The sequence below is a fragment of the Lycorma delicatula genome, chromosome 8 (assembly GCF_047948215.1).
Source record: "Lycorma delicatula isolate Av1 chromosome 8, ASM4794821v1, whole genome shotgun sequence".
Classification (NCBI taxonomy): domain Eukaryota; kingdom Metazoa; phylum Arthropoda; class Insecta; order Hemiptera; family Fulgoridae; genus Lycorma; species Lycorma delicatula.
In genome coordinates, this window is record NC_134462.1 from 44,819,607 (window position 1) to 44,838,841 (window position 19,235).

The window sequence follows — 19,235 nt, forward strand, 5'->3', positions numbered from 1 at the left end:
TGAAATACTTTCGTTTACTGAACTGAATCATTTTGTGAAGTATTACAAATGATGGTATCGTTATTAAACATCAATAAAAAAGACTTAACATAATGTTTAATTGCTTATTATCGGTATGCCGATAATACAGTATTATACATATAAAACAATAATCGCACTTGCCCATTGAAAAGAGAAAATGATTCAGCCTTAACTACCAAGATATTACTCATACATTCTGAATTCATATTTATATCTGCAGTACCGTTTCCTGAGATGGACTACACAACTACTTTACTACTTTTACATAAAATTACAGCATAAAAAAATAAGATAAAATTTCATTTCATTTTTGCTTTCATTATAAATTTTTCTACATTAGCTCATAAAGCATACATCCATGCATAGTTTGCAATAGTGATTAAATGCAGTTATTTATTATCTGTAGCCAACAAAACTCCGTTTACGATATAGTTACTTAATCTACAGCAAACAAGTGTTTGACTTTTCCTGACTATGGTATACTACTAACGGACTTGTTTTGAGAAGTTTTGACAGTTGAAAAAAAAATAACACCATTTTAAGTTTACAATTTACGTAAAAATCTAAAAAAGACTTATTCTATCACACTTTTATATTGTTGAAATCTCCAGATAATATATATATTTGATTCATTTTTTAATAAATAAATTTTATTTCACGATTGAATAACAACACATAAATGAAGATTTTTTTTAAACTTCTAGTGCTGAATAAATTATTTAAAAAAATTGAAATTTATTACTACTAACATTTTCGTACTTTAGTATAACTGTTGATTGATCGATTATAATTTTGTTTATTATACATATCTGTAATTTACAACAACGTGTTTAGTTTGAGGTGAGGTAATTTAAAATAATTGCATTTTATTAAAATTTATTGTCATTAATTTGCTTATTTGTATCATTGCTGAAGACTGAAAAAATTCTGTGGAAAATTAGATCAATCTGAAGTTTATGCATGACTGAAGTATTTTTTATTTATTTATCCATTATAAAAGAGGATGAATCCATATCTCTTATATAAAAGAGAATGTCCTGATCGATTCACTGACTCATAATCAACGTAAAACCAAAACTATTATAGGTATACACTTGACATTTTCAGGGTACCTTCATATCTTTAAGTAGGCGTGCACTAAGAAAGGATTTTGCGAAATTTTGATTTAAGGGGTTCAAATCGATAAAAAACTAAATTTCGTGTTAACAGCGCTATCTGTTGGACGTAACAGCAACATACGCTATACTAAATATTTTACGATTCCATTGCAATTTTTCCGATATGTGTGTCCGCTATAGGCTAAAAAACTACTGGACCGATTTACGCGCGGGGAAGAAGGGAGAAAGAGAAAAATCAGAAAAGGAAAATAAGGTAAAAGGGAAGAAGGGGAAAATGGAACAAAGAAAAAAAGGAAAACGGGGAAAAGGGAAATGGGTGAAGATGAAGAGGATTAAATGCTTTTAATTAAAATTAAATTTAAAATAAATAAATAAATAATTAAATTAAATGGAATTAAAAAATTAGAATATGTGAAGCAAATAACTGACGATGTCAGATGCAAAAAAATTGGTTGAGATTAAAAGCGTAGGTAAAGCATGGAAATGAAGTAATTCATTACATCTGTCAAGTAATACTAATACATCGTGTGCGCGCGCAGAGCGACAGAATGAGTGTGTGAGTGCTCCTGAAGAATGCCGTTAAATTTTACAGCTGTATTTCTCCGTTTAAGATAATGAAAAAAATTCATAATAAACATGTGTCCAGAAAAGGCTTTGTTTTTAAATTAGGAATAACAAAGAATTTTACCATGATTTCTTCTTAGCGGTAAAATGAACCTATACCGAAATTCATCGAAAACCAACTGGAATCGAAAACCGGGGAGGAAGGGAGAAAGAGAAAATCGGAACAGGGAAATAGGAAAAAATCGAAAAAGGTAAAAGAAAAGAAGGGGGAAATGGGAAAAAGAAAAAGGGGAAAACGGGGGAAAGGAAATGGAAAAGAGGAAAGGGAATGGAAATTGGCGAAGGGGAAGGGGGAAGAGGAAGGGGAAAGGGAAACGGGATAAGGAAAGGAAAACGGGAAGGGAGAGCGAAGCGAGCCATTACCTTCTGATCGTGACGGGAACCGCAAGTAACCATAGAGCACGGGCGGCGATGGGGATGCTAGATTTGGGATTGTAATCAATTTTTTGTTTATCTTTATTGGACTTTTATATTGGACTATTTTAATTCATTCATAAAATGGATTGACCTAACAAATATTGTTCAATTTTCTTATTTCCTTTTTTTTGATTTCCTTTATTTAAGTTTTGGGCAACAATTCATTGTTTTATATATATTCCTTCAGTATTTTTCATACAAATTTTTATTTACCGTTTTATCAGGATTTAATGAAAATCTAAATATAATATAATATTGTAGATTAAATATTTTTTATTTATAAAAAGAAGTTTGCTCTTAAAAATGTATTGCAAGTGAAGCTACATCTATATTGTGGGCGAAGTCGCGACGGGGTACGCTAGTTGAAAATAAAACTTAATATTAACAAGATGGTTCAAGTTTATATTAACAATAGTTAATATAATTTATATTAACAAGTTATAGATTACTAAAGTAAGATAGTTTATATTAACAAGATATAGTAAGTATATTAACAAGATAAGTTCAGTTTAAAGTGAAACAGAGGAGAAAAATTTTTAACATTATTCCAAATTTTATTTAAAGCTTACTCAATTGTATTTTTTTATTTATTTAACTTTTAAATTCAGAATTGTCTTTTAGTTTTTACTGATATTTGGTTATAACGGTGCAATGAGCTGACTAAACAACCTGCTTTAAAGCTTTTAACCATGAATTTTTCTGTAATATAACATTTTCATTAAAAATTAATAAGATAAATCTGTGATATTTTCAGATAAAATATCTGATGGAGATGAAATATCAGTTCAAGCAAAACTTGTTTTCTCAAATGCATTAAATCACCAGCTATTATAGAAAATACGAAGCCAGTGAAAAATTCAATTAATATAGTAAACCAAACTTATGAAACTAATGATTTTTTTAAAAAAGATGTTGAAAATCTAGAATGTCAATGGGAGAATTTTCTTAAATGCATGCTTAAATGTTTGATAATTCAGTAAATAATTTATTAATCACAGACTTGTTATGAATTTTATGTTTCATTATATTATCTGTGTAATATTAAATCTGTTATTAACTAAAATTATTAAATTAATTTTTTCCTTATATCCTTCAATCAATGTTTTGCTTCCATCTTGCCTGAAATTCTTTATTATTCTAATTTTTCAGACACATTCATCCAGCTTTTTACTCCTACTCTAATCTACTGCCTTAATATATATAACAAACTGATTAAATATTTCCATTACATTATAAAATAAATAAGTTAAAAACAATAGGAAATAAATGAAAATATTTTTAATGTACATAATTTCTATAAAAAAAAAATTAATGATTAATTTATCACATAATCTTGAAGATTTTACTTAGAAATATGATATAGAAACATTCTATGAGAAATACCTAACCTACCCGGAATTTGTACTCAGAACATTCTGGATGAAAGACTAAGAAATGTTAATTTGCCACAAGTTCATCAATTTAGCAGTAATAAAGTTAACTGGGTCCTAGCTAAAACTGTGAACAGCAGCCTATTAAAATATGATGTTGTGCAACACTATAATGTCACAACAAATACGATTCTGGTATATGAAGGCTTAAAAATAGGTAACCCATGTATTCAAGAAACTGTTTTTTGAAGATCATTAATATTACAACATTAGGTTTCAGCATATACTGTTGGCATTTTTTACTAATTACAATTGTGACCAATCCCTCTTAAAATTTAAACATAAATTATTAAATATTATTAGCATTATTAATACTGAAAATTTATTTATTTTTTACCTCATGAACATAAATCATAAGCAAGGTCTAGTTACTTTGAAACCATAAACTTTCTTATCTCAAGGCAAAATATATATTGAGAAAGATTGGTTCAAATACTACAATATTTTAATTTTTTTTAAATTTACGGTTTATCCAAATTTAAAGGTATCCAGCAAAAAAAAAAAGCAGAAAAATACAGTTAAAATATTGTCATATATCATTCTCCTCATCTTGTTTATTGGAAATATTTCTGGATTTATGTACTTTCAAACTGTTACCAAATCTAGTTACATACTCCTAAAAGATGTTTTATTAATCAAATGAAGATCAGGTATTTACAGAGAAAACAATTTCTTTCATTTTAAAGGATAATGGTAGTTTATTATTATTCGGCAATTCCTTATAACAAATTCAAATTTATAATGCTTTTATTGGTAACAATCATGATTCATTTTTTCAACTTGTAAAATTTCATATGGCAATATTTGTTTTAATGGGTTAAAGAATTATCAAGGTTGGCAAACATGTGTCCAATGATAATTAGGAAATAATGAATAACTAGTGATCTCATTTTATTTTGACATGTGATGTTTGAAATTTCTATACCATAAAAAATAAATACCATAAAAGCCACAATACAAAAGAAGCTGCTTAACTTATAAAATCAGAATGTGTTTGTAATAATTCAATCTTATTGTTTACTTTTTATTGGGTTAAATAGAATAATAATAAACATAAACAGTATTTTTAATTCACTTAATTATCAAATCCTAATTAGAAAATTTCAAAAAGTAGGGCCTAGGTGCAGCAGAAAAGATAAAAGCTGTGGGAGATTTTAACTAGACAATATTTGGTGGTTCTATTTAATTTTATTAAAGAGAAATTAACCATTAAATGCGGCATGAAAATGTAGACTGTTGAACTAGTTGTCAAGAAAATATAACATATCTTTTAAAACAAAAAGTTAAAAAAACTTGTTAAAACAATTTAAGAAAACTGTAAAGAAATTGAATATAATCACTTGTGGTAAACAAATCTGTGAAAAATGTTCTGTTGATATGTCTACAATTAATTAAAAAAAAGACCTGAAGAAAACCTGAAAGCAAATTTAAATTATACTTATAATGTTCTAATTACTCTTCACAGTTTAAAAATTATCAGAAACATTTTAACAAAATTATAAATATTATACTGCTATTACACAATATATCCAACCATTAAACAATTCATTTTCTCTGTCTCTGCCAATAAATTAATTTCTTATTATTTTACTTCAGTTTGTTATTGACTTGCAGTTTCTCTAAGAAAAACCTAATTTCACTTTTTCTACTCACTGGTAGCTGTTTTTACTTTCCCCGCTGTAACTCTATTGTTCCTGCAGCAAGTAGCACAACTAAAAAGAAATAGGTATAGCTATCTGCCAAAATTTTGGGAATCAGTTTCTTTTTGCAAACATTGACAGTTAAAAGATCTCCTTAGAGCAAAAAATATGAAAAAGTAAGTTGAAAAAATTCTGTATTTTTGGCCTGTACTTTAATTAATATCTTTGCACTGGCTCAACATAAATTTTTTGAAAATGAGTGACATATTTTTACAAAATAGTGCATTGATGGCGTGAAATTTTGCACAAAATCAAAAAAGTGGAAGGAGTTTCACTAAATAGTTTCACTAAATAGTTTCACTATTGGGAAATAGTTTCACTATTTTCTGAATAATGGTTGTAGAAAAGAGGTTTAGTACGATGAAAGTTATTTAAAATTCCAAAGTTTTAAGTCAATCAAAGTTTGGAATATGGGGATATTCACATTATTTTGTAAACATTAATGTAATGTTCATTTCATATTGGTATGCTGTCATAAAATTATGGTTTATTAAAATTTGATGATAATGTTGTTGACGTAAAATAGTATTTTCTGAGGTTTTTAGTGGTTTTTAGTGTAAATACTTTTTTGCGATCCACAAAAGATTTAGATTCACCAAGGAACTAAAAACTAGAAAAAGCTGTAAAGATTTCAGCCCTGTAATCAAGTACTTCCTGATAAAACAAATTTAATTTTATTTTTTTGTACCAAAAAATAGGATTTTTCAGGAAACTGGATAAAACATTAATCTACAAATTTTTTAACTGGATTAAGCAAAATGGTTTTAACTGAATAAAGCATTGAAATGACGATTTTTTAGTCTGTGAAAATGCCATGCCTGTTCAGGATTTGAACACAGGGCCAAAATGCTACCATTTGTACCACAGAGGTCGGCACGTTTTGATTAATTACAAATTAATAAACATCATTCTTAAAAATTTGAAGACATGAACAATTTATTAATATTTTAACTTTCAGAAAAATTAGTTAAAGAAGCTTTATTTCCCCCAAATTTGAGAAAAAATTTACTTTAGAATCTTATTTCAATAAAAGATAGTTTTTGATTATGGTAAGATTGGAAGCCTATCCCATTAAATGTTAAAATTGCCTAATTTACGACTCATTATTTCAGAAACTAACAGTGATAAGAGGATGAAACATGGTAGAATGTTTCTTATTTTATTTTGATAACACTGATGCTCTTTGGTTAAAATATCTGGGTTTTGAAAAAAATTAAAAATTCTTTTATCAAGCCATCCAAATTTACAGAGAATTTGGCTAATTTAATTTTTAAATCAAGAACTATTACAAAGACAATGATGTTAGAGGATGGAAACAAACTAAACAACTAGAAAAAGCTGTAAACATGTCAGCCCGGTACCTCAAGTACTTTCTGAAACAAGGGTCTTTTGTCCCAAAAAAAGCATGTTTCAGGAAACTGGATAAACAACAAAGATGTAACTACTGCTTACCTTAAATTATATTCGGAGGATAACTAGAAGAATCCAGCCTGTGGTAATTCTCATCCTCCTCTGTATTCTCCTTAAGTAGTTTTCCTCATTTTGCAGTCCTGGCTTCCTTGGAAACATTTTTCATATTTATTTCTGCTTTCCTGATACAGTCCTTGTTGAGCAAGCACAATGCATCTTCACTATTTTGCCCAATTAGAACCTCCAATGTTCAAGTATCTTTAACCTACCAATATTTCCATCATTGAAAGTCACCACAGCATTGTACACACCAAGTTGTAGCGCATATCTTCCAACAAAAACGTTTTTCAGAATCTGAATCACTGATGAACAAGAATTTTTAGAAACATTTCCCCTCTTTTGCCATGTGTCGTTCATACTTATGTCAGAATAATCATAATTCAAAACAACTGCTTCTTCTGCAACAGCTTTCACAGACTGTGTGGTAATGTATCTGCACTTTCCTTTATAAGCTCTGTATACTTGGAAGATTCATTATGCAACATAATGTTCTACTGGCAGGAAAACTACTATGTTAACATCTCAATCTGTAAAAAAATCTTACATTTGTACTTTACTGTTTCTACACTTTTCTAATATCCAAAACTGAATGCTAGATTTATATTTCTTAGGCAGCAGTTAATTTACAAACTAAACCATTCCAAGCGCTCAAAATTTCTGATGAAATTACATCCCCCTTGCACAGTTTACAACTAAAATTATCAGAAATTATTTTATTCAAAACAACTGGATCAATAATTACATTACTACACCTAGATTTTCATATTTCACATCAAAATTATCAATTTTTTTTTTTATAGATGAACTTACAATTAAGTTTCGTCATCCCATCGTAATTATTTGCCGAAAAATATAACAAAGAACTTTTTAGTAAAAAAAAAAAAAAAACGGCCTAAAAGTCACTTTCCAAAAAATTAACACTAACAAAATCTAAATCACACTTGTACTTCCATACTTTATAGAGGAACATAACCTTACAAGCAAAACAAGCTCTACAAAATAAAACTAGCCATAGCCTTCTAGGCCTTGCATAACCAGAAAATGTTTGACTTAATTGAAGATGCAGCAAAGAATAAAAAATCTGTGCTGTAAAATAATTTTAAAAACTTTTAAAAAATACTTCTAGGTGGAATATCAGAAAAATGTTTATCCCAAATTAAACAGCAGTATATGAGGCTAAAAGTGAAAATATTGTATTGGCGCAAAATGATTAAAAATATCTTTGTCAAAAACACATTTGAAATTGTAATTTTTAAAAATATTTATTTATTTTTCAGTAACATTTTATTCTTTCTTTGCTATTATTGTATAGAATACTAAATTATAAGAACTTATTGTAATGGGTCAAAATGTTGGGATATCCGTTTTTGTGATAAATTTCATTTCTCACCATTTTGAGAGTCCCTGATTATAAAAATTCAAACTTTAATTCAATTCAAAGTAAATGTTTTCCAAAAACAGTGATGCAGGTTGTTAAACAATAGCTTAGTTCCTTTTTAAATTATGTTGCTGTTAAGTTTTTGCAGTTAAATATATTTAATGTACAGTTTTGCACATAGTTAACAGCATTCTGGTCACTAAATGCTTTGTGAATACCGTAAATTGTTGTGTTGCATGATCATTTAGTAAAATACTGATGATTGTGAATACTACCAGTACAGAATGATTTACATTTCTACTTTTCATGCAGAATTTTTTGTATGAAATCCTAATCAGATTTGGTATTTATCACATGCAATAAAATCGATTATTCAACTTTAATGCATATGAATACACATTTATTTAACAAATTATAAATGGTATATAATCCTAAGAAAACAGCAACAATCACATCAAGTAGTAATTGATAACGGAAGTTAAAACTATAAAAGAATACTGAAAAAGTTTAATGTGTATGTTTGTCTCTCTCTCTCTCTCTCTCTCTCTCTCTCTCTCTCTCTCTCTGTGTGCGTGTGTGTTTGTTTGTTTACAAAAGGCGGTGAAGTAACAACCAATCTAAAAATTTGTCTTTCCTGTGTCCAGTTAAGAAAGAAAAGTGTAAATCCTTTTGTTATATATAACTTTAAGCCTCAGAGTTGCTTGTAGAAGTGTAATAAAACTCTACCCAGCGATTCTACAAAGAGTGAAACTAGTAGCTAAAGATATTATTGGGTAACACCATGTTCATAATCCTCAGTAATAGTAACTAGTTTGACATATCTCATTTCTTTCCTTAACACTTAGCGCCACGCCTAAATCAGTAAAACTTCACCCCAGGCCAGACATTTTTTAATTATTTATTAAGATCATTACGTGTGCATCAAAATTATACACGTGGCCATTTTGACATTGCTAAAAATGTATCAGATTGATACACATGGCGCTAAGGGTGTTAAAAATACTAACCATTCTACCACTTCCAAATCTTTCATCATTTCAAGTGAATAAGTGCCAGAAATATATTAAAGATATTAACTCAAAATGACTACCTGTGAATTTAACAATAAGTTTAGTTTTCAGCAAAACAATAAACACAAGTAATAAAATTTATAATTATGCTTACATATCCACCATCTGCAGCACAACCTTCAACCTGTGCAACAATAAAGAACATTGTTAGAAGAAATGAAAATAGAATAATATTTAAGCCTAGTTTTAATGAATTCATATTACTTTTCTTGTACTGATCACTTCATCTCTTTTTATAGAATATTTATACTTATGACATAAATTTTTTATTGTTTCTTACAACTTTAACAATTAAATATCTTGTAATTTCATTATAATTATTAACTGTAAATTAAGATTAAGTTGTTCAAATGCAAAATAATAGCTAATAAAATTACATCACTATATTTCCTTTAATTTAACATCAGAACATAAAAAAAAAGTAATTAATTATTAACAAACAATTAAACTTACAAAATACATACAATTTTGTAACAATTTAACTAACATAATAACATAACAAGATGTGGGTAAAAATTTTTTATTTACCATGATAGCACCATTTTATGAATTGTACAATATAATTTGAAAATATTAACCTAAATAAACTGAAAGATATAGATTTTATTTTAATCTCTTTTCATCCAACAATTAAATCATCACATAATGGGATAGATTAAGTTTTAGGAAGAAATGAAAGCCTAGCTCTACCTAGTCATTATTTAGCTTTTTGCGCAATGCCCAGAGAGGAAACAAACTCCTTTAGACAGTTCCATGGCAGAAGTTGCTTCCCTGCAAGATAATTTATGATGATAGTATGCTTCTGCAGATTGAAGTAGGGTGGTGTCTAAATTCAGATAGATACATAGTAATACACGGTAAGATTGCATCGGGAATGAACAGATATGTTACTCCACAGTTAAAAAAAGCAACTGTTTCTATATTTTCCTGGATGAATCAGGTGGTAAAGACTTTACCACCTTTAATTAATGATGAAATAAAAAGTAGTAGTAGTTCAAGTCCACATTAATAATAAATATATGAAATTATAGTAAATTAAATATGTGAAGATACAAAATAAATAATTCATAAGTCATTAACAAAAATTATTTGTAACAGATTCAAAATTCAGTATTTTTTAATTATGTTTTAATTTGTATTATTTTAAAAATTACTTTCATAAAACAAAATCTTTTAATTCTATTTTAAACAAATAAAGAAAGGATAAGAATATAGCATATCTTTTAAGCAGTCAGTAATTTGTTAAAAATGGCAACATTAGCGTTTAAAGACTCTCATACACTAAAGTATTATTATGTGGAGTTAAACAAAAAGGTTCTGTTGTCTATTCTGATAGAGGTGCATATTATTATTTTCTAAGAATAAGTAAATATTTCTTTTAACACCGGTTGCACACATTTGTAAATATAAATTTTGATGCATTAATATCTTTGATTTACTAAATATCACTCTACATGATTTATACTTTTAGACTCCAAACAATGATCTGATTGTCCATTTTTGTAACTGAATACCCATTCAGATCTCCAGAGGGATTCCAGTAGATGAATTTCAGATGAATTTATGTAGGTATAATAAATATTTAAAATTATAACAAGATTAGCATTTAACTAACTGGCTGCTTTAAAACAAAAGAGTACAGTTTGATTTTATTGCAATAAATTTGATTCTTATGAGAATTTGCCTTCTAATATAAATCCAGAAATTTAACACTCATCATTATCATTAGATCCTTTTTTCAGTGTTGAAAGTTGATGACCAAGCAGATTGCAACGTTCTCAACGGCAAACTCAAAAAAAATAATTTTTTTGTGTAATTATTTTCTTTTTATTTTGTGTAGACCAAATTCTATGTAATTCATGAAGTAAAGGGGTCTATTTTAATACCATAGTTCTTCAAATTTAAAACGCTATCGAATTTAGGATGCACCACACAAGAGTTCAGTTACTAACCGCACAATGCAGGGTCTGGTTATTAATTAGTAGTTAATTTCTGGAAAAAATAAAAATATCCAATAGAAATATTAAAATACTGTGTAATTTATTTATTAAAAATTACGTTAAGTCATATAAGTACTTTCATATCAGTATTTTTCATTAAGTCCATATTATTTTGAAAAATGGATATAAACAGTTGTAGCTACATCAACATACAATTTACAACACCTAAATTGGCCCACCTCTGGCAAGATGAATGACTCAATGTTGGACTGCATTGAGCATCTTTAGTGTGTTGGCCCATGCTGACGAATAAGCTACGCAGCTGTAGTCCAAGTAGGAATGTACCAGAGCTCAGTAAAAGCGCAACATGCATGCATGATCAGCTCCCCAACGAGTATTAAGACAGAACTGTCAGCATGTTTAACATTTTTAGGCATTTTACCTTCAGCTCCTTCAAATATGTTATCCCTGTTAGTCATCGGTCAAACAACACACCTAGAAATCTAACTTGCATGCATGCTTCAATGGGTTATCATTTAAATACAATAGAGGGTCAATATGTTCTCTCAACTGGGAAAACAAATGCACTTGGTTTTTTCCCACGGAAAATGTGAATCCAGTAGATTTACACCACAATTCTAAATGGGATTGTGTTTTAAAGCAGCCTCTCACCTGTAGCTGAAGTTCTACATGCTACATAAATTAAAAAATCATCTAGAAACAAAACACATAATGGGATTTAGCACACAGTTTGTTATATTATTTATGGTTACGGCAAACGATGTAACACTAAGGACACTTCCCTGGGGTACTCAGTTTTATAGGGTGAAACTTTCAGATAGTGTTGTTCCAACTTGAACACAGAAGACTGACTAATGAGGAAATCTCTAACAAATGCAAGGAGATTACCTTGTACACCCCATTCATGAAGTGTATTTAGGATTCCTCTTCTCCATGCCACGTCATATGCCTTTTTCAAATCAAAAATACAGCAACCAGGCACTGGAGAAGTAAAGAGGCATTTTGAATAGCAGCTTCCCAGGCAACTATATGATCAATAGACAATCTCCCTGGCAGAAGCCACATTGTTCTGAGGCAATTAGGAAGTTTCTCTCAAGATACCACACTAGACGATTGTTTACCATTTGTTCCATCATCTTGCACAGGGAAATGGTCAAGGAGATAGGATGATAACTTGTTGGGCATGATTTATCCTTACCAGGTTTCAGTACGGTGATTACTAGTACCTATGAACAAGAATTTGGAATCACCTGGTAAGAGAAAATTTTATTATAGATACACAAAAGATGTTGTAGTATGTGATCTAGTTGATGTGATAACATACTGAGCCTGATATTATCATTTCCAGGGGAAGTGTCTTGAGAATTAATCAGGGCATACCTTATTTCATTATAAGAAGCATAGGTTGTGTAAATACACTGATGGAAATGTCTGCTGAGGTATTTGCATTGGTGGCATCCTAACAGGGGCCAAACTGATGATTGTGTTGTGTTATCAAGCTTACAAAAAGCTTAAAAGATAACCTCAGGTAAAGCCCATCAGGGCTAAGAAAAGATGATTGGTGTGGTGACCAGGATTGTCACAAGGTGAGTCGTCTCTTTTCCTATAGAGGTCAGGTTGTCATGATAATGTTTCAGATATTGCTCACAATATTTTTTTGTCATCGTTTAATTTTTTCTGAGTTTGCATGGCATTCAACATGAACAGTTTTTGCGGTATAGCCCAGTTGCCCAATAATGTGTTGCTTTGATATGCCGATCTGGGCGGCAGTGCATTGTGTGATGTGACGGTCATTTTCAATCAACACCTTCTTTTGGTGTTTTTCATTAGTTACAGAAACTTTATTTAGGTTCATGCTCAATATTTGCTAATAAAAGAACATCCTGGAATTTTCCTTTTATCTGTCCATTGAATTACTCTTACAGTAGAAGCAAAGAAGGATTTCTTTTTTGCACAAATTATTGATTTATGTTTTCCATGCCCACATTTCAAGTGTTTTTTACTTTTTTCTTTATACCTATGTTTCTCATCCATAAATAAATACAGTCCAAATCAAGGAGTATTTTTGATTATCTTTGACACATACTAAAAATATGATATGGGAAGTATGAGAAGAGTGCTTCGCTCCAAAGCAGTGGGAAGAAGCATTATTTCTTCTTATCAAGAAATGATTTTTAACTGACAGAATGTAGAAAACATGTAGATTGCATGCATGCCTGATAAAATTGTCTGAACATATCATGAATACTGTAAAATAGGTAAGCGATCAGTTTAGATTTTACACTAAAATGAGTGAAACTTTAATTATTCAAAAAATAAATAAGTTTAATATCTTTTTCTTGTATCATTATCAACACCTAGTTACATCAAGAGAAACAATATATATTAAAGTGTTTGGGCCACAGTAGGAATAATATTAATAACCTAAGCTTTGACAAGAAAAGTTTGCTTATATCAGTTCCAAACAAAAAAGAAATACGTTGTACATGGGTAATCCACAATAAAAGAAAAAAGTCTGAAAAATTTAACATCATGTGAACTGTTGTACGACTAGCCATAATTTAAAGTAGGGTAACATACAGAATGCCCATTTATAACAAACTTCAAAATAAAAAGAAATTTCCTGACAAGATAAGTTGTCTCTGCTCTGTGGTTAATTTCCTTATGAAGGAACCATCTTTATGTACATTTCAAAGAATTTAAAAAAAATTTAAAAAGCATCCTAGAATGCTTGCTTTTAGATATTAGTCCTCTGTCATAACTGAATAATCCACTTATTCTGTTACTTATATAAAGTATGTAACTCATGGACATTTTTTTACAAATGTTACTATAATAAATTTTTTTTAATGACAATTCCCTAAAAATCGTATATCTCCGATGAATTTTCATGTCTTTGTACTTATAATGAAAAATCTGCTTTATATGTTTCGTTTTATTATTACCTCTAGCATTCTTCAGAGATCAACAGCTTATTTCTACATACAATAATGTTAAACTTTCTTTTCACATTTTAATTAAACATTTCAAAATAATGGGAAATTAAAAAAAATTAATTTAGGGCAACATTTTTTGTTTTTCTGTTTGGTTATTTAGTTTTCACTTAACAATAAATAGATTATAATGAATTTTTAAATTTTACAAACACATTGTTGATTGTTTTATCTACTATTTAATATAAACAATATAAATAAAAATTTATTTCCAAACTAAAAAAATCAGTAAACCTTTGCACTCATATATATATATATATATATATAAGAACCATATTCCTCTGTACCAACATATTGTTCCTTTTTTTTATATAATCAAAAACAAACTTGAGCAACGTAAGTACAGAATTACAAAATGTATGAAATAAATTGTAATTCAGTACTTGGGTTGTCAAGTTGGTTTTTTTTATTATAAAAAAAAAAATATATATATGTAATTATATATGATTTGTGAATAATGAATGCAATTTATATCAATATACAGGTACTTTCAGTTGTCTTAATCTTTACTCTGAACCTGAATAATTTTTAAAAGAATCATGGTTTTTTGCCAACGAAGTGTTTTAAATATCAACATTTTGGCCACGACATACTACAGATGCTATATATATGCTTGTTAAAAAGTATTACATTTAGCTTGTACAGAGAATCCTTCATGTCTAAATAATGCTAGATAATACTCAGTAATATTTATAAATTTTAGGATGGAAGATCTGGTCTTTAAGGTACAAGTGGTAACTCAAGAAACAAATACTATGGAAGATTCCCCATTTTGAAGCAAAGAAAATGTGAATTCTAAAACATCAAAGAATGCTACACACAATGTGTGTAGCATTCAATCAGGGAGCAACTCTTTGAATATATTCTCTTTTCTTCTGTTTAGCCTTCGGAACCATAACAAGGTATTACTGCAGAGGATGAATGAGGATATGTATGAATGTAAATGAAGTGTAGTCGTGTACAGTCTCAGATCAACCATTCCTGAGATGTGTAGTTAATTGAAACCCAACCACCCAAAGAACACCAGTATCCATCTTTGAAAAAACTATCACTACAACTCTTGAAAACACAATGAAGCAGATCAAACCTGCTCTTTTCCCTGTTCTTGACATATTTATAGCAAAACATAAGCCAAAATTAAAATAATATCCATCAAGTAAATTTACTTAAAAAAAAACACAGGCACAAGAGAAGAATAAAATTGAGAAAATGTCATGTAATCAAAAATGTGGTCTTTCAGAACACTTATCCTGTGCAGGCTCCATGGCCTTCCTCAATGAGAAAGGTCCATAGACATATCTAACATTGGAGGCCTGAATAATAAATTAACTGCTGGAGGTTCATCTGAGAGTGTAAAATCTCATTACTAGAATTGCAGGAGGACACTGATACAGACCAAAATTCCATAAAAAAGAATCCTTAAAGTTTTTATTTTACTTTTTTGAACTTACACATAAATCTTTAAGAAAACATAATAATTTAAAAAAGTTAACTTTTTAAACATACTTGTATGAAAAAATCTAACATGTATCAAGGTATAATTGTCCAAGATATTTTTTTGGAAACATGGTAATGACCAAAGCAACTTATGCTATGTAAAAAAAAAATACCAGTTGATAAATATTGAAATCTTTAATTTATTGTATAATAGCATTTTAACAACAATATTTACTATTATTATTTAATGCGTATAGACATATAACATAACATATATAATATATTATATTACAAATTATCTATTTTTATAAAACAAATTTAACATACAATAATCGTAATCATAAATAATCATAAACACATAACCTATCTACATTTTACTTTCACAATAGACAAGACAATTTATCTTATAATAATTAAGTAAAAAAATAAAAATTATAATAAACAATTTTATTTTATATGCTTTGGCAGAAAAGTATATATGTGTACATAATATATTAATTTATGGATTTTCAATATATAATATATAAACATATATACCAATAAATTCATTATTTCTTTAATTATATATATAAACACATAAATAATATTAACAAATACATAGTATTTCTTAAAATTAAAAGACAATAATTAATAAATTTTACAAATTATAATTCCACATAGTGAATTAATAAGTTGTTAATATAAAAAATTGAAAACAAAGAATTTATTAAAACAAAGAATTTATTGTTAACAAAATTTATAATAAATGCAATGCATATTTTTACTCTCAGTTATATAATAATACAAGCTTTTATTGCACAATACAAATACGATACAAAATTATAATTAAGGCCTACATTCAACAAAACAAAAAATAATACTTAATGAAATGGTATTCACATTTTAAACAAAAAAAAAAAAATATCAATACATACAAATATTCAAGAACTGAACTAATTTAATTTATAAAAATTTAATTAATGAACAAATAAATAAACAAGCTGCTATTTACAATAAAAATATTATACATATAATTATTACAAAAGATATGAATTTCTAAGTGCTACAACCACAAAATACATTAAAATAAATACATAAATAAATGTTATCTCATTATTTAAAAAAAACAGTAAATACATAAGACCAGATATAGAGATCATGATAAATGTGTTAATAAATTATAAAATCAATAAGTAACTAAAGAAATAGTTTGTTTTTATAAAAAAATCTGCAGAAACAGTTTAGAACACAAAAGTTAATGAAGGATAAATGGATTAACTGAACATGAAATACACATGCCTGTTTGTTAAAAAAATTTAACCAGCCAATACAAACTTATTCAAGATCTGCATTTGAATAAATTTTTACACTACTAGATGTTCATCACTGAAGAGGGAATAAGAACTTCTATGAAAGTGAAACCATTGAAATCATTCGTCAGTTTATTTCAAAACTATTCAGAACCCTAAAATCTCAAGAAACCTGTATTGACATGTAATTAAACATTTCTAGAAACACAAACAAATGTAAAAATTACTTTTAAAAGTCCTTAAAATTTGACTATCTCACAACACAAAAACATTTCAAAAAATATACTGCAAAATTGAAGGATGCAATGATAAAAATACCAATAATTAAATCCATCTTAAAAATACCAGTTTAGTTTGACGACCATTTAAATATTGAGTGCAGTTTTCCTACGTACATTTACCAGAATGGTAATAGAAATAATAAGCTAGAAAGATTACTTTCTGTATACAGTATATCAAGGAAAATTAAATGAAACTGGTTTATAAAAAAGATAAGAGATAATGACCAGTGAAAAGATTTGAACAAGAAAACTAATGAATGTAAAGAAAGAATGCTAATAAATCATAATGAACATGATTTTAATTAGAGATTACAGGTCTGATATTGATAAAAGGAGATTGTTCAATGTGTTACAATTTAAAATTATACGTTGCTGTGAGGTTTAGTTTTCAAAAGCAAAAACTCACATCACAAAGCTTAAAGTATTACAGAATTTTGCTTTGATGTGCTTAGGCTTCCTAAAAATTACAAATGTAAATTCTAAAAAGACAAAATCTGTAATGGATCCCTTTGATAGCTAGAAGTACTTGGCTTAAAAGTCTAAGCTGTATTTGCAAACCCTGTATTAGAAAAATCCATCAACATGCTGTAGATCGTTTGCATAAAAGTAAAGTATGGGTAATACACCAGGTTTACACTGAAACACCATACAGCTAATACTGGCTGTGTAGATTTATAGTTCTTGATTATTTCAGAATCCTGTAACCAAACTTGTGCTACCAGGTAACAAAGGAAAAAAAGAAAAGCAAATAAATCTACTTTAACAAATAGAATAAAAAATTATTACTCTTGTCAAAGGAATCATGATAAAATTGACTGATGAGCCAGTCAATTTGATATTAATAGAGACAAGGATGGTGAATTCTAATACAACAGTGATGAGGTATTTTACGTTCGTAGTGAAATCTCATCCAATCTTTATGTCAAACATCTTGGAACAGCATTTTTACTGGTTCACAATTAATATGTACAAAAATTTGTTTGACTAATTCTCTGAGAGTTTTAGATAATAAATTGAATAATGAGCAATTTGTACTCATTAATATATCATGAAATACAGAATTCACTGCCTTAAGGAAACTTCTGCTTCTAAGGATCTCAAATTACTGCCCTCAAGATGAAATTGTCATGGTTTCATCAAAATCAAGTTCCTCACTACTGTAACACTTATCTTCAGTTATTTGCAAGGGAGAGACAAAATTAATAGAGACTGTTAATTAGTAAGAAATCCAGCCAAGTCCTAGTAACCCAAGGCTGAATATCAGAGTTCATTGAAATGACACAGCTACACTAAAGAATATCTAATCATAAAGTTACTCCATAATTTCCATTCTGCCGATACTCCAAGATGTCCAATGAAGGGAAGCACAATTAACTTCAGCACATAACTGTAGAATGGACTAATAAGAGACACAGGATTATCCTAGGAGAGAATATAGGAGGAAGAAAAAATGCACGTTATCCTCAGGAAAAATTATTATGGGCACATATTGTAATCTATAAGACATCTGTTTGTCAGTTTCACTCCAAGCAGACATCTGTAAAATATGTTTAAATTATAAGAGTCTTGAAACATCAATGCATAAAAGAATGTTTACATCTATGTAACAAAGTAAAACTGATTTTCCCATAAATACCTGAAGAGCTAATGAGATCATAACACATAATACATAAAGAAAATGTCTAAATCAGACTAATACAACAGAAAAAATTATGAATAAACAAAAATATCTGAAAAATCAGTACATGTTTAATCAAGTAAACAGAAAACACACAATAATCTTAATAAAAACACTAAAGTATGGATCCTCCCACTCTGGCTTAACAGTAGCAAAATAATATTTAGAATAAGATATTTTTAAAATGGAATGAAAATACATGTAAAAAATAAAATTACGTACAGCAGGCTTATGAAAGATACGAGTAAGAAGAAGCTTCATTACATTAATTCATAACAAAATTAAAAAAATAAATGCATAAAGTAAATGCTGAATAAAACATTTTTTAAATAAAAATGAAAAATAAACATTTAACAAACCGATGGGGA

General features: G+C 28.4%; 2 long non-coding RNA genes across 5 annotated transcripts in view; one reads left to right on the top strand and one right to left on the bottom strand.

Annotated features, from left to right (window-relative positions):
* LOC142329202 (uncharacterized) overlaps positions 1–3,169 on the top strand; it is a 28,330-nt gene extending 25,161 nt beyond the window's left edge. Inside the window, exon 3 of the long non-coding RNA XR_012757439.1 lies at positions 2,935–3,169. This is a non-coding gene — a long non-coding RNA (uncharacterized LOC142329202). The remainder of the gene's footprint in view (positions 1–2,934) is intronic.
* Positions 1–7,796, bottom strand: part of LOC142329201 (uncharacterized) — a 66,785-nt gene extending 58,989 nt beyond the window's left edge. For all 4 annotated transcript variants that reach the window (XR_012757437.1, XR_012757438.1, XR_012757435.1 and 1 more), the window contains exon 1: positions 6,763–7,796. This is a non-coding gene — a long non-coding RNA (uncharacterized LOC142329201). The remainder of the gene's footprint in view (positions 1–6,762) is intronic.
* Between the last annotated feature and the right edge of the window lie 11,439 nt (positions 7,797–19,235).